At 39.4% G+C, this 21,400-nt stretch overlaps 2 protein-coding genes across 9 annotated transcripts in view; both read right to left on the bottom strand.

Moving 5' to 3' along the window:
- The window catches only part of LOC124151046 (multiple epidermal growth factor-like domains protein 10), a 192,372-nt gene that overhangs the window by 80,937 nt on the left and 90,035 nt on the right, over window positions 1–21,400 (bottom strand). The gene's annotated exons all lie outside the window — the stretch shown is intronic.
- The window catches only part of LOC124128987 (receptor-type tyrosine-protein phosphatase epsilon-like), a 116,684-nt gene that overhangs the window by 23,249 nt on the left and 72,035 nt on the right, over window positions 1–21,400 (bottom strand). The window contains exon 1 of one of the 8 annotated variants that reach the window (XM_048399915.1): window positions 17,002–17,085. The exons of the other annotated variants lie outside the window; for them this stretch is intronic. The gene's annotated coding sequence lies outside the window, so the exon portion shown is untranslated. Of the gene's footprint in view, window positions 1–17,001; window positions 17,086–21,400 lie in introns of those variants that run through there. 8 annotated transcript variants of the gene reach the window in all.

Genomic DNA, 21,400 nt, shown 5'->3' with positions numbered 1-21,400 from the left:
CGCAATGTGGACAATGGCAGCACATTGCCTATTTAAAGAATCAAAATACCACAAGGAATTTGGTATCAACGTATTTCTAACCAGGGGTGGATAACTGATCCAGGTCTGTCCTAGTTCATATCATGACCCGTTATCGATGCTCGTGTGTTGTCATCCAAAATTCTCCTATGCTTGGTTTGTGCTCATCAGATCCGTGGTATATGATAATATGACAAATATGATAATATTCTTTAATCTGCGTCTCTGCAGGTTTATCGGTCACATTAAACTTGTGCGAGCAACGTTCACCTTTCAGCACCAAAACAATATGCAGACTGTTTCCCGAATAAACTCCCCCAACAAAGTTAGCCACTTAGTACCGTGCAGTGCTAACTGTACTGTTTGATGAAGCATGTATATTTTACAGCTTAACATCAACTTTGAACGACAAAAGAGTAATGTCCAGTATCATATATGATATACATAATGAAACAATTGAATTATTGCATACATTTGAAAAACTGTTGTCGTTTCTTAAAAGCAAGAAAAATAAATTTAGCTAATTTATTAATTACATGTTCATTTTGGAAAGATATAAGAGTGCAAAATATATGAAATGAAGGTTGTGAATGGTAATACTTAGGTCAAGAGTATTTCTTTGATCTGAGTAAAATTGACATTCTATGCAGAAATGATACTCAGTTTCAATTACACGGACTACACAAAATGGACATTAGCGTTCATCTCTAGAAAGACCAACTTTTCTACCTTCTTCAAGCATTAGGTTATGGCTAAACAAAGAAAAAAACTAAGAGCAAATTGATATACTCTAACAAGTATTGATGTTAAATTTTTTTCTAATACATTGCATGGTTAAATTTGTGAATACATAGTAATTAAATTTGGAAAATGTTTTTAATTTACTTAACCAAGTTTGCTGATCTATACTTGTATATCTTTGCTTAAAACAAAAAATAAACTTATTTACATTTGGAATATCTTGATTACACCAGACAGAACCAAAACCATATGATGATAATATTTGTTTTACATGAAAAGCCCAACATTCAATACTTTTATCAGCCAAGGACACTTGATAATCATAAAAATGGTTCAAAAAGAAGGATTATCAGTTTGAAATATCAATATTTAATAATGTTCATATATTGGTTTACTTTAATTGACTAACGACATATCTCCCCTTGCAACAATATTAGGGGTACTCTGTCTTAAATGTAAAAGTTTTTACAGTAATTATCATGGAATGTATTAATATCACGTGAAGGATGAAACCCCCAGACTTCACTGCCATACATCAAGATTGGTAAAAGCTTGACATCAAATAAATGAGTCAAAACATGTAAAGGTAACTTATGAAAATCAATAGTGTTTGTTTTTAGTGACTGCAAAACTTTTAAAAAAAGTGTTAACGTTTTCTGTGTATCAAACTATGAACCAGCGCTTGAAAAATGTACATCTAAGCATTTATACACTGAAACAATTTCAAGTGGGCATGCATTTAGAGAAAATATTTCATATTTCTTTAATCGAACACCTTTGCGAAAGACAATTACCTTGCTCTTGACATTATTTATTTGCAGTTGCTATTCATCACAATATTGGGAAAGTTTATTTAATCACTTTTGAAGACCAATAACTGTACTATATATTACAACAATGCCATCTGCAAAAGGCAGCATAAATATCCGTAGAGTACCCTTTACTAATACACAATTGCTTATCTTGTTGCAAAAAATCTACAATGTCATTAATAAAGAATGAAAATAAAAATGGTGACAACTGGCAACCCTGTCTAACTCAAAATGAACAGTCAAAGAATTTAGAATTTAAGTAAATCCAGAATTCAGATATATGCATGATTTCAGATTTTCATACATATTTCTAAGTAATCTAAACAAAACCCCTTTGATATTACCAGTCCAAAGTTTGTACATCAGAGCATTATGTGACACAGAGTCAAAAGCTGCTTCTAAATCAATAAAGGCACAGTAAAGTCTACCTGTATATAATCTTAGATATTTATCAATAATAGTTTGAAGTATAAATATATTATCAACAGTTTGCAACCCCTTTCTAAAACCTGCTTGTTCAGGGATAATAACATTTCCATCAGTTGCCCAATTGGTGAGTCTAGTACATATAATTTTGGAAAAGATTTTACCAGATATTTCTAAAAGAGTAATAGGTCTGTAATTACTAGGGTAATTTACATTACAATTTTTATGCAAAGGTAGGATGACACCTAAAGTCCACTCCTCAGGATAAATTAAATATCAGTCACTAAGATTTTATTAAACAATGATAACAGCATTTCAAAACACATGGGAGGGGCATACTTAAAATATTCAATTGCTACACCACTAAACCCTGGGACTTTTACCAGTATCATTACACTGCAAACACGAAAACGTCGTTTTTTTCCGTATATGGTCATTGGACGGAAAAACGACTAAAAATTCATTAAAATTGATTAATTGGTGAGCATCTAGAAAGTGTGCAGAAAAGGGTCGAGTTTTTCAAGCGTAAAATGGACGGAAAAACGATGCTTTTTGCTCCACCTTGTGCACCTGTTAATGGCAAATCAGCTGGCGCTGGTCCCCCGACGTACCTGATTCACAAGGCTTCCTTTCGAAAGCTTTAGGTTTCGTATTTCTGGCATGACTTGCTCTAGTATCTGTCGCGCGCAGTGCAGCGAGATTTGCTGATAAGCCAGTTTTAGGATATGTAACATGTTAATGGAATTCAGGTACGCGCCAAGAAGTCAAACCAAACAATGTTACCAAGTTTATTGTGGTAACATATCCCTCGGCTATGAACAGTTACCCCTATCGAATAATGGGTTGTGTTTCATTTGGTTATAATAATAACTTATTTTTTAATGTGAAGTTTACAAGATATACGGCTAGGACGAGAGGTCGGTCACATGGCGTTCTTCACGTGACTGTAGTCTTGAAATGGCGTAAACACTTACTACTTCCACATTCCTGGGGAAAACATCACATCACAATCACCTTTCAACGATCGGCCAATTGATCAGTGATGACAAAGGCTTGAAATAGCCACAGGTTAATAAACAACTTCGGAAATATCTCCCGTCACGTTTATCGTGTCGGCAATTTTGACGTATTGTACTTGATGTAAATGTATTACGACGCTCTGTCATTGTAATTGACTAACTGAGGTAATTCTCATCTAATGAGGATATTGTTTGGAATATATTTCTTGTAAACATACTAAAACATGGAGGGGGGGGGGGGGGGGGGGGGGGGACTATTTTATTCCGGGATGGCCTATTAAAGTTAGCAGTAAGTCAAGGCACCATGCGTGTATATGATCTGTTATTATATGTGTTTAAATTACGGTTTGGGGCGTAAATAAAATACACTGACGCACTATTCAAATCAATTGGATAATTGAATATGCTTTCTTTTACATATTACATAACAGCACTGCACAACATTTGAACAGTTGCAGTAACACACTACGGTAATCGCATTAAACACCATTTTCAACTGTACAGTATTTCAGTATTTCAGTTATATCATGGTGTACAGACTGATGTGGGATTAAAATCCGAATTGGTTCAGGCCATCCAACAGGTGTTCGGGAAAAGGTGAGCGTATCCTGCCACACAAGTGGCACCCGTCACAAACACATGCAAGGACAAGTCAATTGTTCACCTGAACAAAGCACGGAAACACACAATGATGCCCGTCCTCACTTTTACCGAGCATGTAAATTATATTGTCCGTCAAAAACATGGACGAGTATAAACAATATGTTCATTCACGTAATACATGTCATACATTTTGACAAAATGTATTGACTCGGAGCATTATTGTTAATCACAGCGTATAGACTCGGCATGCAGTTGAACTCATCACCCATCCCATTATTGATAATCCTTCTTGAAGATCTATGAAATCAGAAGCTGCAACACTTTATCTTTTAATTGGCATGTCAGACTTCTATTTTATAACTCAGTTTTATTTGCACGGATCACGGAAGGGACATTGTCGCGTTGTCGCATTGTCGCATTGTCGCATTGACGCCCTTACAAAAACAAGCAAAACGTGTCAAAATTAACAAAAGCGCGACAATTGGCCATTTGTCGCATTGTCGCGTGTTTGCATTGTCGCTCTTTGAATAATCCTTTTCTTTTTTTTACAATAGGGTGTCGATGCCGTAACGCGACATTTTCAAGGTCAAAATATGTCTCATTGTCGCCCCATCACAAATGTGTATAAAAGGCGTAAAGTTTAGTTAATGCTACAGTTAGGAAGCGGTAACCAAGTTACATCTGTCGAAGAAGTTCAACCTGATACATGTAAGTCTTGAAATGAAAACACAAGTCCGTCCGCGAGTCCATAACGTTTTATTGTGAGCTCTTCTCTAAAAGTGCTTAGTGTTCGACTCCCAGTTTCAAACACGTAGTACCTCATCAACAATCCACATACCTCTAGTGCAGTGGTCTTCCGGAAGATCTTACTCTTGACCGCATTAGACAACTGACGAGTGCACGCCTGACCTGTGACCTCGTTGCAACCCTCATGAGGCGTTTGCCGAAGGGGGAGGGGTAGGAAATGTGTGCTCCAGCCCAGCGCAGAGCTCGCGACACACTGTATACTGAATGTTGTATACAGTATATTGCTGTTGATATACTGTTTACTGCATGTGATACTTATTAGCGGAAATGTTACAACTTTCAAGATTCAAGATTCAATTTGCATTTATTTCATACACAACAGACCGCCGTCATATATCACTGGAATACTGCTGAGAGCGGCGTTAAAACAATTTGTTTTCATAATGGAGCGCTGCAGTCATTTAAAATAGAACCGTAAACATATGTAGTACCAACTCACTCACTCTGTTTCGAATAATCAGCAGAAAATATATTATTAACCAGGTCTTTGGGAAGAGATATCAGATTTTTATAAGCAGTCACATAGGGATGATAAAGGACCCCTCGCTGATTAGGTTCTTGTTTACTTAAGAGCAGAGTTGGCCATGTTAGATGATATAACCAAAATCCAGGAGCTCCGGCGGGGGGCAATCTGGTCTTGTTAGTGTATGGTATGAGCTGTGGCGTTGACCCAAGAGAATAATGTAAAATATGAGACCAACTCAAATCTATAACGATTGGGAAAGTCTAGATTTCCACAGCCCTAGCCTGAAATTAGGAATTGGTCAAGGCTCCATTTTAATTGTATTATGTTCATTTTGTAGACATGGATGGACCAACCAGGAGAGAAATTGGTGGAATATTAATATCACATGTTACCACTGATCCAGTTAAATTCATCACACAATAATATATTAGTATTTGACATTACGGCATTTGATTATAAGGGCATGATCATGTACATGTTCACTTCTAGTAATGTACACACCAGTCAACATGATTATAATTTTTATTATAGTGTAGCGCGGCATAAACGATTACTTTATGATATCCTCACTTGTCATCGATGTATTGACATCGAACAATGGACGACAATTCGAAGTTCTTATAAATAGCTTCAATAGGGACAGCGCCGGTGTCAGTACAATTTTCCTAGTTAAAAATATGTCTCTACAAAATATAATCTGAAGCAGACAAGAACAATATTTTTTTATTAAAGCTTACTTTCATGGATAGAATTGAGGCAATCTAGGCTTGCCAAATCGTTCTAGACTTGAGCTGGATTCCTTTTAAATTTATTCTCTATTGTCTGGGAGACGAACGGGCGTCAGTATCGCATGGAGAACTGGGACAGTCTGAATCAGTGTAATCGGATATGTTGTGGAGTTTCGGTTTGGGGCTGTTTGCTGAATAGAACAAGGGCTCACGAACAAGGGCACAATGTAGAGATTAAATCATTACCACCTCTCTTTATATCAGATATGTTATTGTGATTTGAAATCACTTTTGGATAATTGCGAGTTATGTATACTCTGTATTCTTTCGTCATGGTAGCATATATATTTTCTATGTTGCTTTTTGAATTATCCACAAATAATGAAAACTACAATGTAAACCTCTCTTTGGAGATATACAATAATACTACTGAAGGGCATATCTGAAAAATGGGACAAATATTTCTTTCTTAAATACTACCCGTTACAGGCATTCTGTTCATTATATTATACTTTGTACAGTTTAATAAATAATTGCAAATTGTGTATCTTTCTACATTTTGAATTAATTATAATTTCTACAATAAAACCTTAGCATAAGATAGTGATATAAACGAATATGATCTGTACTGTGATAAATGAATTATCAATTTCGTTTTATGAATTAGATAAACAGAAATATGATAGTAAAACACATTATTTTAATCTGTTCGTGTGAGTAGGTAACGAGAGATCTAGCTAGGCAACTCATTACCGTATCCATTTGTGGAAATGAAATATTAAAAGTTTAGGGGGTTGAACATGTACATTGAATGACAGGGAGGAAAGCAACGCAATAATTAAATTATGAATCAAATTATGTTATAAATATAACAGAATATACAGAAATATAAGTTTAATTTCTCATTGTTGGAAGGTGTTTAATAATAGATTTTGTTTGTTTGTTGTTTAAAGCAGCACTCAGCAATATACCAGCTATATGACGGTGGTTCGTAAATAATCACGTCTGGACCAGACAATCCAGTTATCATCAGCAAGAGCACCGATCTACGCAATTGGGATACGATGACATGCATCAACCAAGTCACCGAGCTTAACCACCCGATCATGTTAGTCGCCTTCGAACAAGCATGGGTTGTTGAAGGCCTATTCTAACCCGGATCTTCACGGGTAATGTTTTTAATAATAAGGTACAATGAAATTCTGTATATGTCCATAATAAGTGTGTATAAGTTAATGGATAATATATCCATACACGCCAATTAAATGGCTGCATATGGTTCTTTGATGAACTCTTTTACAAGTCCATATTTCAAGACATGTATTTGATATTCATAATAAATCCACAAAAGCTACACAATGGCGACAAAACGGTACCAGCATCACAGATATCTATATAATTACTTTTAAGTTAAATCATGTATCTAAATAGTAAATTAGAAGGATTAAAAATATACACTTCCTACATTTTTCGGGGTTTTTTTCGTTTGGAGAGAGGAGTAGTGACAGTAGTGACTGGTATCTGATGGGTGCAAACAGGTGTCGAGTCGCTGTCTCAGATGGCTCTAATTTCGTAGCTCTAAAGATCACGACGGCGATGCAGACCGTGATGCAGTTTGTCTCACAGTCTCTGAACCAAATTATTTTCCCTTCCGCCCAGGCCTTACTGCAATGCTATAGCCCCAAATGAAACAAGCCTAGATGTTCAACGGGTTTAGGCTGAAATTTCCATCTCACTTGGGCTCCTTTTAAATTTAAATATAGTTTCTCGTTTTAACCAAAATAATGTATTTTCAGAGACTAAGCGTTTGTCTAACCGTGAAGTACAACTATCCAAAAGATCCCATGCATGTCTATATTTCTTCAGACAGCCTCTCCATGTTCCTATCTTTATGTATCAAAAGACAACTGAATTAAATATTACAGCACTGGTGAATAGGTTATATGCGCATGTAAGCGTCGATCTACAATACCCTTTGCGCAAAATACATATATACTGATGAATTAACGTAGTAATACTACGCAAATATATGCCCAGATGTATACATAAGTTTCATCTCGTGATCTTTATTCTTGCTTTTAGCTCTTTTTCTACATTAGATTATGGGGTGTTACATCACACTAGAAAGCCAGGTCCAAATTCAAGTCATAATTTCATGGTCCGTCTTGTATGTTGAAAACCAATATCGCAACATGGCTGAATATTGCTAAACGTGGTATTTACCCGATTACTCACATAATTATTCCATTTTCTTCGTGCACGTTCTACAATCATCTACGATGACTATCTTAAGGAGGTATATCTATATTCATCCAAATGTACATACATATATGTCTACATACATATGTATTAAGCAAGTCCCACATTCTTCCTTAAAAGATAAATGCTAAGGATCTCCTCTGTATGTATTTATATATGTAAAAATCGTTTTTATGACTACAGTGATTTTTGCAAGGCTACTCTCATAAATTTCATGACGCATTTGAGGCCAGGGTTCTTCTATACTCGCATTAATGTGCTGACTTATTATTGCGTTAATTTCATGATTTACAGTATTCATGAAGAATATTTCACGTGCGACCAACAGAGGGAAATATGACTATCGACTATTTTTTTATATTTAGCTAGCTCAAACGATCTATTGGTTTGATTTATTGTTATGGTATCCGTTTTTTTTCGTTTTTGTTGTTCTTTGTGTAACGCCGCACGTAGCAATATTCCAGTTATATGACGGTTGTCTGTAAATAATCGAGTCTGGACCAGACAATCCAGTGATTGATTTCACGACCACCGATCCACGCAATTGAGATACGATGACATGCATCAACCAAGTCAGCGAGCCTGACCACCCGATCCCGTTAGTAGCCTCTTACGACAAGCATAGTCGCCTATAACGGCAAGCATGGGTTGCTGTAAATCTATTCTTAACCGGATCTTCAAAGGTCAAGTGGGATTCAACTGATATGTTAAGATGAAATAAAACTGAATTATATGTGCTGTTTACATATCAAAGTTTGCCAAATTGTTACAAAATGTTTGGCCACAGCAAGGCTACGTATTCACAACTTATTGTGGTAGGCACAGTATAACTCATGAGTCTGGACTGAGGGAGGGCCGTATTCCTCCTTGTGGGTCACCTGCTTGGCAAAATGGGACGGGAAAACTGCAGGGGGTGAGGGCAGTTAAGTTGATGGTACAGACAGATAACAGAGATCATTTTACAAATGTGAAACCTCATTCCACAAAGGAAGAGGCGAAAGCTGAAACTTGGTGAGATTTACAGAACAAAGGCAGTTATTTCTAGTTTCTTACTGACTCTCGAGGATACATTTAATATAAATTCGTTTGTGCGACACGACCACCAGTCACTAAATTTGGGTCACAATCTTTCTGTCTTCTTTCATTTGTCATCTGAAATACCATCCCTTCGTGCACTTGTGCATCCTGCTCAAGTTACTAAACACATCCTGTTTACGTACACCTGCAAGATATATATTACGCCGAGGAGAATTTACAATTATACGTTGATACGTCTAACTGCTGGCCTGGTACGCAATGTCATATTTCTTATCGCCAGGGATCACAGGTGTGATACCAGTCTCCCCCAAGGAGACGTCTGATTAAACTCTTTGCTTCGTCAATGCTTCGTCTAGCCCAAACCGTTAACTGGTACCACTAGCAACGATACAATGGCGTACAAAGACTTACAATGAGTCAAGCATCCGTCACTCGATTTCCATTTTGATTGATTGTTTGATTGATAGATTGATACAGAGTGAGAGTGAGTGAGTGAGTGAGTGAGTGAGTGCCTGTTTCACTGGTATGTCCGGATCTGGGTACGGGTCACCGGCTTAGCGTCACCGATCTAGATATATCTATGCAGGAATAGGTCATCCATGCGGATAGCGTAATCTCGATTAATGTATTCAGGAACCTTTCGTGAAAACATTTATTGAAAATGCTACCGAAGAATCAAACAACTTTAAGATTTGGCTTCTGTGGTGGAATCATTCTAATATTTCACATAACCGTTAACGTACTTCCTGAATGTTGTCACGCCATTCATTCAGACAGATCTCGAAGATAGGTTAATATCTATGCGCGGACAGCGGATTAGATATCGCGAGGCCGGTTTACAATCCGTAAAAGCCTGTGATATGCCATGATTAGCCCATTGCATCTCCTGTACAAAGACTTTCTTTTGTACGTGTTGTCACAGAGCCACAAACTTAGGTCAATGGATCAGATAAAAGCAGGACTGCTGGAATCGGGTGAGGTAAACTTTCCATGACATAAACTCCTACTTGACAACCGCTTTTAGAAAATGCCGCCATTCATGTACACAGCCCTGTGGATGAATGAACGACCTAGCGAAGCCAGTAGCGCCACCTAGTGAGATATAATGGAAGAAGACCAACCGAGAGTTGAATCTTGACATACTCCGGTGCCATCTGCAGAACCTTGGTTAGCAATGGCACAGTGATTTATGAGAGTTTAAGTGAGTCGGATTTTACGCCGCCTTAGCAATATTACAGCAATATCACGGCGGGGGATTCCCACATTGTGCCTATGATATGTAGAGAATCGAACCTGGACTTTCGGCACGAGGAGCGAACGCTTTCACCACTAGGCAACGCCAGCGGCCTTGATCATATGATCAACCTAATGTGTTTTCATTTTTCAAATGTTAAAGTTTGCAATCACAGATAATATTTATCACCACTTTTAAATGCAAGGATATCAGCATATCATCACCATCACCATCACCATCACCATCATCATCATCATCACCATCATCATCGCCGTCACCATCATTATCATCACCACCACCATCAGCATCAGCATCGCCACCGGTATCGTTATCACAGGTATATACGGTACTCCACACAGAGATTAACGAAGGGCATCTTTTTGATCAGGGTTTAGTTAAATATCTATAACAGCTGTGTGTCAGTACATCCAGTTTCTGTCAGTGCAGAGAAATACCAAGTCAGTCAGCTGTGAACACGGTTCTTCAGCATCGGACATCAGCTGTCCCTGACACGCACATTTCAGCGCATTTGAATGGATTTAACAACAAGTAAGGTCATCTTGAGCGGGACGGTTTTCGTAGGCATGGATTACCATATGAACTATGATTCTCTTTAGGTAGAAAAAGATCCACGATGTTCGACCTGGTAGAAGTGTGTAATCCAACCGCACAGCATTGGTCTTTGATTGACTGTGGCGTCAAAACAAACTCATTCAAGTACTTGATCTGAATGTTCATCTTAATTGTTATGGATAGTCACGGAGCCGTGATCCAGAGAACAGGGTGTCATTAGATAAAAATGAAGTAATAATAGGATTACCAGAAAAACGGGGTATAACACCCAAGCCAATAACCTCCCCTCAGGAACACCAGAGTAAGTCAGTACAAGATTGAAAACTGACCCATAAGTATATATGACAGGCTAGTCGGGTATTGCTACTTGTATATGTGAAAACAAAGTTATTAAAATTAATAGCAAAACTGATGAAAGTCACCAATAAACGTGTATAAGTGTTATATCGTCACTGCAAAAATAATGAGTGTTGTCTTTAGTATTAACATTCAAATACGTGATATCTGTATTAGCGATATTGTCTACGTTCCACCGGTGAGTAAGCTTAAGGCTTACTATCTCGTAGTATAAATGTTGCAAGAAATTGTATTTCTGAAGACATCACGATACAGTTTTTTACGATGCATCACGTCTGCACCAGCGCTTGATAACAGCCTTGTGTTTGGGTGTTTCAGTAGTTTAAATTGCTGTTCTTGATGTTGTTGAATAAACTTTGATACTATGAACAATATAAGGTTATATGAGAGTATGACTTCAGAATAGTAATTATAGAATACTAAACGAGCTCCCGTGTAGTACCAATTTTATGAAACGAGTGAATAGTTCTGGTATCTGACGAGCGAAAGCGAGTCAGATACCAGAACTATTCACGAGTTTAGTATTTTATTTATTACTCGTCATTTGTACCTACGTAAAAATCAGCTGATTGACTCCGTACGTCGCATCCCGAGTTCAAATCAGGTCATGCGTATGAATACAAAGTCATGTAAATAGTCATCGTCAAGTGCATCTATAATATCAAAATTTTAGCAATTCCAATGGAGAAAACACCCGAACGCTCTTTTTTTCCACAATAAATCTACTTTAATGAACTTCCTGCGAAACTTCGAAACTGCGGTAATGTTTCGAAAACAATAACAAAACAAGTTTATTCGTTCGTTGACAAGGCCAAGGTCACAACGTCACATGACCGCAGGCAGAGGGATTCCCCCGATGACAGTCTGTTTTCAAACTTTCTATCACTGGCGATTCACGTCTGATGACATGTCACTGCTATGGTTTAGAAAATTTACATTTATCACAGAATTGGTGATTGTACCGGCAAAGATAGACCTGAGTGTGCGAGACTGGCTAGCTGTCACATTGAAAGTTTGGGATGGAGCAGAGACGGTCGACGGTTGGCAAGTCGGAACACAGAGCAGTGATTGTGAAGTGCAAGAATCACTAGGCCTGTCAATCAATGTACTGATGTGTTTGTGCTGCTCTTCAGAAATTTGTGAATAGTTATTGACACTCTGCACATTTCTATGGCCACTGATTTGCATTATCTGAGTAGGTGGAACATTTTTCTCAGAAAGAGTTTGGACCAGATACTTTCGGGCGGAATGATTCGTCAACCCACAGCAAAAAAAATGCAGTTTCCGGTATCCGGATACCTGCCGGATACCACCGGACACTTACCCAAAACGCGTCCGGGTATCCGGTGGCAGATACCTTGCCGGATACCAGATCTGTGGTATCCGGCATGGACACCTCACCGGAAAGTATGTCACCTGGAATCCGGGTATCCGGCACCGGATACCTCACCGGATACCTCAATCTGAGAAAGAGAATCATAGTTCATATGGTAATCCATGCCTACGAAAACCGTCCCGCTCAAGATGACCTTACTTGTTGTTAAATCCATTCAAATGCGCTGAAATGTGCGTGTCAGGGACAGCTGATGTCCGATGCTGAAGAACCGTGTTCACAGCTGACTGACTTGGTATTTTTCTGCACTGACAGAAACTGGATGTACTGACACACAGTATCCCAACAACCCCGTTGAACATCCAGGAAGTGAAATACCCACGTTTTACAATGATTAACGTTACACTCCCTGTTCATATACTGAGTGAGCAATACGTGTCCAACAATGTACCTCCTGTATATATTCACAAATTAGACCTAACATCGGGGCGAGTTCATGGTGCAGTAAACCGAGGAGAGAGGACAATGAAACACATAGAGCCCATTATAAACTCGCAGCATTGAGGCTAAAAATGCAAAGTGTTTGTTCACTTTAAATTCAAACACACAAATGCAAACTTGGTACCACATCATATGTAATTATAGATAATAAATTAATATGATTCTCTTACGAAGTTAAGTAACTACAATGAATATTCAATATTATATCGAAATGCCATACATTTCATGAGAGGCAGTGTGCCTTGCCATTGGACATCATTGGCTTTATAAGGGGCACGCAAGACTGGATATTGGGGTAAGGATACGTGAACCTCGGGTATGAATGACTGGACCCCGGGGTCCACAGCATGAATGATACATGTAAATATGAGGTACATGTAACGACTGAAGGACCCTGGATTCTGGGGTAGGGACGATGGAAACCCGAGGTAGGGCTCACATGAACCTGGGATCGGGATAACAAGAACCCGGGGTCGGCATCACGGGACATCCAAGGTAGGGATGATATGATCCTGGAGTAAAGACGTTATGACCCTGGAGTAAAGATGATATGACCCTGGAATAAAGATGATGTGAACCTGGGGTAGAGATATGACCCTGGGGTAGAGATGTTATGACCCTGGGGTAGAGATGATATGACCCTGGAGTAAAGATGATATGACCCTTGGATTGAGACGATATGACACTGGAGTAAAGATGGAATGACCCTGGGGTAGTGATGATATGACCCTGGAATAAAGATGATATGACCCTGGAGTAGAGTTGGTATGACCCTGGAATAAAGATGATGTGACCCTGGGGTAGAGATGATATGACACTGGGGTAGAGATGATATGACCCTGTAGTACAGATGATATGACCCTGGGGTAATGATGATATGACCCTCGGATAGAGATGATATGAAACCGGGGTAGAGATGATATGACCCGGGGGTAGAGATGATATGACAGAGCAGTAACAAACATGTGACCCTCCGGTAGAGATGATATGACCCTGTGGTAGACATGATATGACCCTGGGGTAGACATGATATGACCCTGTAGTAATGATTATATGACCCTGTAGACGAGATGATATCAAACTGGGGTAGATATGATATGACCCTGGAGTAAAGATGATATGACACTGGGGTAGATATGATATGACCCTTGAGTAAAGGTGATATGGCCATTGGTTTGAGATGATATGGTATGGTACAGATGATATGACCCTGTAGTACAGATGATATGACCCTGGGATATAGATGATATGACCCTTGGGTAGAAATGTTATGACCCTTAGGTAGAGATGATATATGACCCTGGAATAAAGATGATGTGACCCTGGCGTAGAGATGATGTGACCCGCGGGTGGAGATGATATGACCCTGGGGTAAAGATGATATGACCCTGGGCTAGAGATGATATGACCCTGGAGTAAAGATGATGTGACCCTGGGGTAGAGATGTTATGACCCTGGGGTAGAGATGAAATGACCCTGTAGTAGAGATGATATGACACTGTGGTAGACATGATATGATCCTGGGATAGACATGATATGACCCTGCAGTAAAGAAGATGTGACACTGGGGTTGAGATGATATCAACCTGGGGTAGAGATGATATGACCCTCAGGTAGAGATGATATGACCTTGGAATAAAGATGATGTGACCCTGGAGTAGAGATGATATGATCCTGGGGTAGTGATGATATAACCCTGGCGTAGAAATGATGTGACCGTGGGGTAGTGATGATATGGCCCTCGGATAGAGATGATATGACACCGGGGTAGAGATGATATGACCCTGGGGTAGAGATAATATGACAGTGCAGTAACGAACATGTGACCCTCCGGTAGAGATGATATGACCCTGTGGTAGACATGATGTGACCCTGGGGATGACATGATATGACCCTGTAGTAAAGATGATATGACCCTGTGGAAGAGATGATATCAAACTGGGGTAAAGATGATATGACACTGGGGTAGATATGATATGACCCTTGAGTAAAGGTGATACGGCCATTGGTTTCAGATGATATGGTATGGTACAGATGATATGACCCTGTAGTAAAGATGATATGATCCTGGAGTAGAGATGATATGACCCTGGGGTAGAGATGTTATGACTCTTAGGTAGATATGATATGACCCTTTAGTAAAGGTGATATGGCCATTGGTTTGAGATGATATGGAATGGTACAGATGATATGACCCTGTAGTAAAGATGATGTGATCCTGGAGTACAGATGATATGACCCTGGGATAGAGATGATATGACCCTGGCGTAGAGATGGTGTGACCCTTAGGTAGATATGATATGACCCTTGAGTAAAGGTGATACGGCCATTGGTTTCAGATGATATGGTATGGTACAGATGATATGACCCTGTAGTAAAGATGATATGATCCTGGAGTAGAGATGATATGACCCTGGGGTAGAGATGTTATGACTCTTAGGTAGATATGATATGACCCTTTAGTAAAGGTGATATGGCCATTGGTTTGAGATGATATGGAATGGTACAGATGATATGACCCTGTAGTAAAGATGATATGACCCTGTAGTAAAGATGATATGATCCTGGAGTACAGATGATATGACCCTGGGGTACACATGATGATATGACCCTGGGGTAGAGATGATGTGATCCCGCGGGTGGAGATGATATGACCCTGGGGTAAAGATGATATGACCCTGGGCTAGAGATGATATGACCCTGGAGTGAAGATGATGTGACCCTGGGTTAGAGATGTTATGACCCTGGGGTAGTGATACCCTGGAGTAAAGATGATATGACCCTTGGATTGAGACGATATGACACTGGAATAAAGATGATATGACCCTGGGGTAGTGATGATATGACCCTGGGATAGAGATGATATGACACCAGGGTAGAGATGATATGACCCTGGCGTAGAGATGATATGACAGTGTAGTAACGAACATGTAACTCTCCGGTAGAGATGATATGACCCTGTGGTAGACATGATATGACCCTGGGGTAGAGATGATATGACCCTGTAGTAGACATGATATGACACTGTGGTAGACATGATATGATCCTGGGATAGACATGATATGACCCTGCAGTAAAGAAAATATGACACTGGGGTTAAGATGATATCAACCTGGGGTAGAGATGATATGACCCTGGAATAAAGATGATGTGACCCTGGGGTAGAGATGTTCTAACCCTAGACTAAGGAGGATATGACTGTGGGATAGAGATGATATCACACTGAAGTAAAGATGATATGATCCTGAAGTTAAGATGATATGACCCTGTGGTAAAGAAGATGTGACACTGGAGTAGAGATGACATGACCCTGGGGTAGAGATGATAAGACCCCGGGGTAGGAATGATATGACCCTGGAGTAAAGATGATATGACCCTGGCGTAGAGATGATATGACCCTGGAATAAAGATGATGTGACCCGGGAGTGAGATGATATGACCCTGGGGTACAGATGATATGACCCTGGGCTAGAGATAATATGACCCTGGAGTAAAGATGATGTGACTCTGGGGTAGAGATGTTCTGACCCTGGACTAAGGATGATATGGCCCTGGGACAGAGACGATATGACCCTTGGGTAGTGATGATACGACCCTGGGGTACAGATGCTATGACCCTGTAGTAAAGATGATGTGACCGTGGGATAGAGAAGATATGACCCTGAAATAAAGATGACATGACCCTATGATAGAGATGATAAGACCCTGAAGTAAAGATGATGTGACCCTATGATAGAGATGATATGACCCTGAAGTAAAGATTGTATGATCTTGTAGTAAAGATCATATGACGCTGAAGTAAAGATGATTTTACCCTGGGATAGAGATGATATTGCCCTGTAGTAAAGATGATATCACCCTGGAATAGAGATGATATGACCCTGGAATAGAGATGATATGACCCTGAAGTAAAGATGATGTGACCCCGGTGTGGAGATGATATGACCCTGTTGTAAAGATGATGTGTCCCTGGGGCAGTGATGATATGACCCTGGGGTAGAGATGATCTGACCCTGGAGCAAAGATGATATGACGCAGTTATAAAACATGTTTCGTCATCGTAATAAACCAATCTGATCTACTCACCTCATGTCAGCTGTATCCATCCTCCTATCGCCCCACAATGGGTATCCTGACACCCGCCATGTTGAACAACGAGGAAGTGAAATACCCTGGCAAACTGTGTTAAACGTTACGCTCACTGAACATCTACTGTATGGTGTATATACGCTTGCAGCGATGTAACTCCATTGTGTATTTATTTTTTGAATTTATGATGTTTTCAATTTATAACAGCACTGGGTTAAGACAGATCACTTATCGACATATATCTCATGATCAGTTAGCACTCTGAAATAATATTGACATTATTCGTAACAGAATACTACATATTTATTGGGACTACTACATACCGACATTGCTTTTAAACATCTCGTCATTTTCACCACGAAGGAATAACCTAATATGCTATTATTTCAATTTTCGAAACCTCGGACAAGCAATGATTGCGGACTTAGATGTGTATAACTACGTTACGTTTCAGGAGGAATTTCTCCCAGCACTTGTGTAGCACTAACATCGTAAAAATGTGTTTTCCGCACTGTCGCGAAAGGTGTTCATGTTTTTATTAAGCGCCATTTGATGATAGACTGTCAGAGGATTGCGACACTATTGCGGCATCATAACAGGACAACATAGTAATCGTGTGTTCAGTTATACTTAAAAATATGGTATTCTTTTTATTTAAAATACGCCACTGAGGCTAGGGCGCCTAGGTCGACATTTTAGTACATGTACATGTAGGTTGGTTAGTGCATATATGGAGCTATTTGGATACGCCAAATCCTCAAAACGTTCTACTAACACGTATTTTACAGAGATAACACGTTTTACTTAACATGTGTAGCGTTCGTGCATGTGTGTCGTTGTTCGTGCAGCCATTAATGTCACCGGGCTCCTGACCCGTGAGGATCCAGATAGAGAAAAGGTTGCCAGCAACTCATGCTTGCCGGAAGAGGTACCTAACGGGATCGGGTGGTCAGGGTCGAAGACTTGGTTAACACACGTCATCGTATCCCAATTTGTACAGATCGATGCTCGTGATGTCAATCACTGGATTGTCTTCTCCAGATTCGATTATTTACAGACCGCCGTCATATAGCTGTAATATCGCAGTGTGCGGCTGTAAACAACAATCAAACAAACTTATTTCCCTTAGTGCACATGGTCCTTTCACGTCCTCTCTTCAGTGATGTACAAATATCACGAGATAAAAAACTATGCAAGTTTTTATATGTTGTAATCGAACTCATAACCTGCCGTGATACCTTTGTTCTCGGACCAAGCTGCAATCTCCTTCTCGGGACATTTTTTCGTCATTGTCTGTGGATTAAATCTTTGTATTTACTGTTCTTGGGATATTTCCCGTAAAAGGGAAACGAGTCCTTTACATATAGGTAGAATCTCTGCATTTATACACAGCAGACGCAATTCAAAATGTAATTTTTAGTTTCAACAAAATCAGCAAATATGCTTAGGTGTCACAAGACTTACTGTTCAATCACTTGATTGGTTTGTTTTCAGGCCGCCTTCGCAAGACAGGAGTATTAATGTGCGGCCATGGAAAAAACAAACACTAACTTTTTTTTATTGAAATCGTGTACATGGCGCATGCTACCGGTACGGTAATATACGCTTACATTTTTCGTTAACACTGATTTTCAGTGATCCATTCACATAATTTTCACCTCTATTTGGCCCTTTGCCCTTTGCCCCATGTAATCTGCTTCGTCGGACAATTGACACTGTTTGTTCTCTGACGTTGCGTGTTATATTAAACAGTTCTCTGGGAGAGACCGCCACCTGGACACATCAGGACAGAGGAGAATGGACCTCAACTGGTAATAATATGGAATTACTCCTTGGTGGGAGCTGTTGAACCCTGGCCAGGCAATCATGTGCTCGTGTGCAGGTGGCCATATATACTGTCCACCAGATATATCGATATTGTTCCCACAGGCACTGTGGCTTCCAAGACACATTGAGGTGTATCCTTGAAACAACCTTTACCGAGGTGCAGTCACTGTGGAGTTCACGCGAAGTCTGTTGTCTATTAAAAAGTGACCAGGACGTTTGATCTCGTCTCCATCCATGATGGGAATAAACACACACGAGGCTTCCTGAGATAGAATTGGCTTTATTTCTGACACAAGTAGTCACAATTCACAACCTAGTTCATTGTAACTGGAACTATATCAGCTTGTGGTGTATGCGATTTATACCTCTCGTAAAATGTGTACAGAGCAGCTCCTGATCATGATCCATGGTCTTCTCTTTCAAATTACACCCCTCTTTAATCCTGTTGTGTATAACAATGAGCCATGTCAACTCAAAGTCATTGTTCAATTTTCGTTATTTGAAGTATCACTGTGTGAATGTTATCCTTGTAAAAGCTTATATTCAGAGTGTGCTGAGTGCATAATAATCAGATTCTTGTTATGAGCAATCACATATGTCAATTGATGCGGTGAAATTCCTTGAAGATGCAAAATCAATTGTTCGTCTATTGATGTGTCCCGGATGTGTCCATGCTCCTGGATGTCCAAAGTGAGTTGTGTCTCATAATGTGATGGTTGTAAACGCCCGTCGAGTAACCTTATAAGCACAGGTTAAGTATGTGTGCATCTGAATACCGACTGTCCGTAGTATTCCGTCCGGGTTTTGTTCGAATTTTAACGTTTATTGCAAGGAACATACTTCTCTTTTTTACTCATCACGAAGTGTTCGGAGAACATAGGCTAACGATCACTCCCAAATTCGTGTTGAGGCCCATTTATTTCTGTATGAACAAGACCCTGCGACGACGCTCTACACCAAGAACGTCATAATACCAGCCTTCAACCAATACTGAATCAAGTGTATAATGCAGTATCATGTATCAACATTTATGTACTGTGTTACACGTTTGTAATATGTAATGTAAGCATACAGTATAAAGTTGCCAAGCACCCACTCTACTATTACAAGACTAGAGCAAATAATGGTACGAAGAACAAGCAAATAAAGCACAGAGTAGGGATATATTAGGGATATATGTAAGTCCAAACTGTCCAAGGGGAGAAACACATTTCCATACACATCTTGATGTTAATCTTGAGTCGCATATCACTGACTGCTTGAATCTATTATGGAATTGCCTTAGAATTGAAACGACCATGTGGATTAGTTTATGTTCATCAATGATTTGATTATCCACTCATATGTAAAGTATCAAATGGATGAAAAGGGAACTGGACATGAGAGGAAAAGCAGAAGGTATATTTAAGAAGTGATTTTCACTTTGTTGCAAGCTCCGACGTTCATAGAGTTTGGTCCTCAGCCTAAGAACGTTCATACTCTAATAATTTCATACTTTGAAGTTTACACTGTTTCTTTCATGCTGATTGGCTGAAAGGGTAGTCACGTGATCTGATATTTGGAGTTATCGTGTGCTCATATCAATTTATCGCTTTGTTTGTAATAGATCAGTCCCACCACAAGGTTGGGGACAAAGTTGTAATTAAGATTTTTATACAGTTGATCTAAAGCAACACAAAATTATAAGAGGTTTATAAAAGACACTACACCTCCTCCAAAGGAAACTCCCATAGTTGATTTCGTAGCACAAACGATCACTGACAGAAATAATAACCCACAGATCAACTAGTTAACACACAAGAAATAACTGACTTTCTTTTATTCGAGATAACGGTGAAGGAGTATAAGTGTTAAGTCATTAATGTTTCCCAGAGAAGTACTTTTAAGTACATCTAGAGTTGAATTAAGTGTATTTCCATTCATCAATTCTGATCCACCTCCTCATGATCACAGACACAAAATCACTACAAAAAGCAAGGGGGAAAATGACCCAAGCCCACAACTTAAACCCCGTGACTTCACTATTCAAACTGAGGCAAATCAATCAGACAAAGAAAACACTAGCTCATGTTGAACAAAAAGCTCAGATTACAAATGAAGTTGATAAAAATGACAAGCAGGAGTCAAACCCACCTACATCCTCAAATACAAAGGAGCGAAGAAACAGTTCCAAAACAGGGTACGTCCTACAACTCAATTAGAGCTTATCTTAGTAATCATGGATTTGATTAACAACAGTAATGCATTAGTCAGAAAACTGGTGATAAAGTTGCATGTCATTCTAATACCGAGAACTAAACTCAGCAAAAAAGCCAAATTCACATTAGCTGGGTACACCCAATTCAGAGAGGACTGAAAAATACTGGTAACAAGGCGGATGGACTTATCACCCTTGTCAATGAAAGCAGTACCTCCAACACAAATGTTGGAAATCCAAGAAATCTCCTTATAACTGCCTAGAGGCAATGAACAAGCATACATGTAGTTAACGCATACCACATGGTTCCTCATGAAACAAACACTGAAGAGCAAACGCGCGCGACAAGCTCAAATGGTAGGCAAAATTTGA

Source organism: Haliotis rufescens, unplaced genomic scaffold (genome assembly GCF_023055435.1).
Source record: "Haliotis rufescens isolate VD_foot unplaced genomic scaffold, xgHalRufe1.0.p SCAF_2, whole genome shotgun sequence".
NCBI classification, from domain to species: domain Eukaryota; kingdom Metazoa; phylum Mollusca; class Gastropoda; order Lepetellida; family Haliotidae; genus Haliotis; species Haliotis rufescens.
The sequence above is the reverse complement of the archived record's forward strand: the minus strand, read 5'-3'. Positions and strand labels throughout refer to the sequence as shown.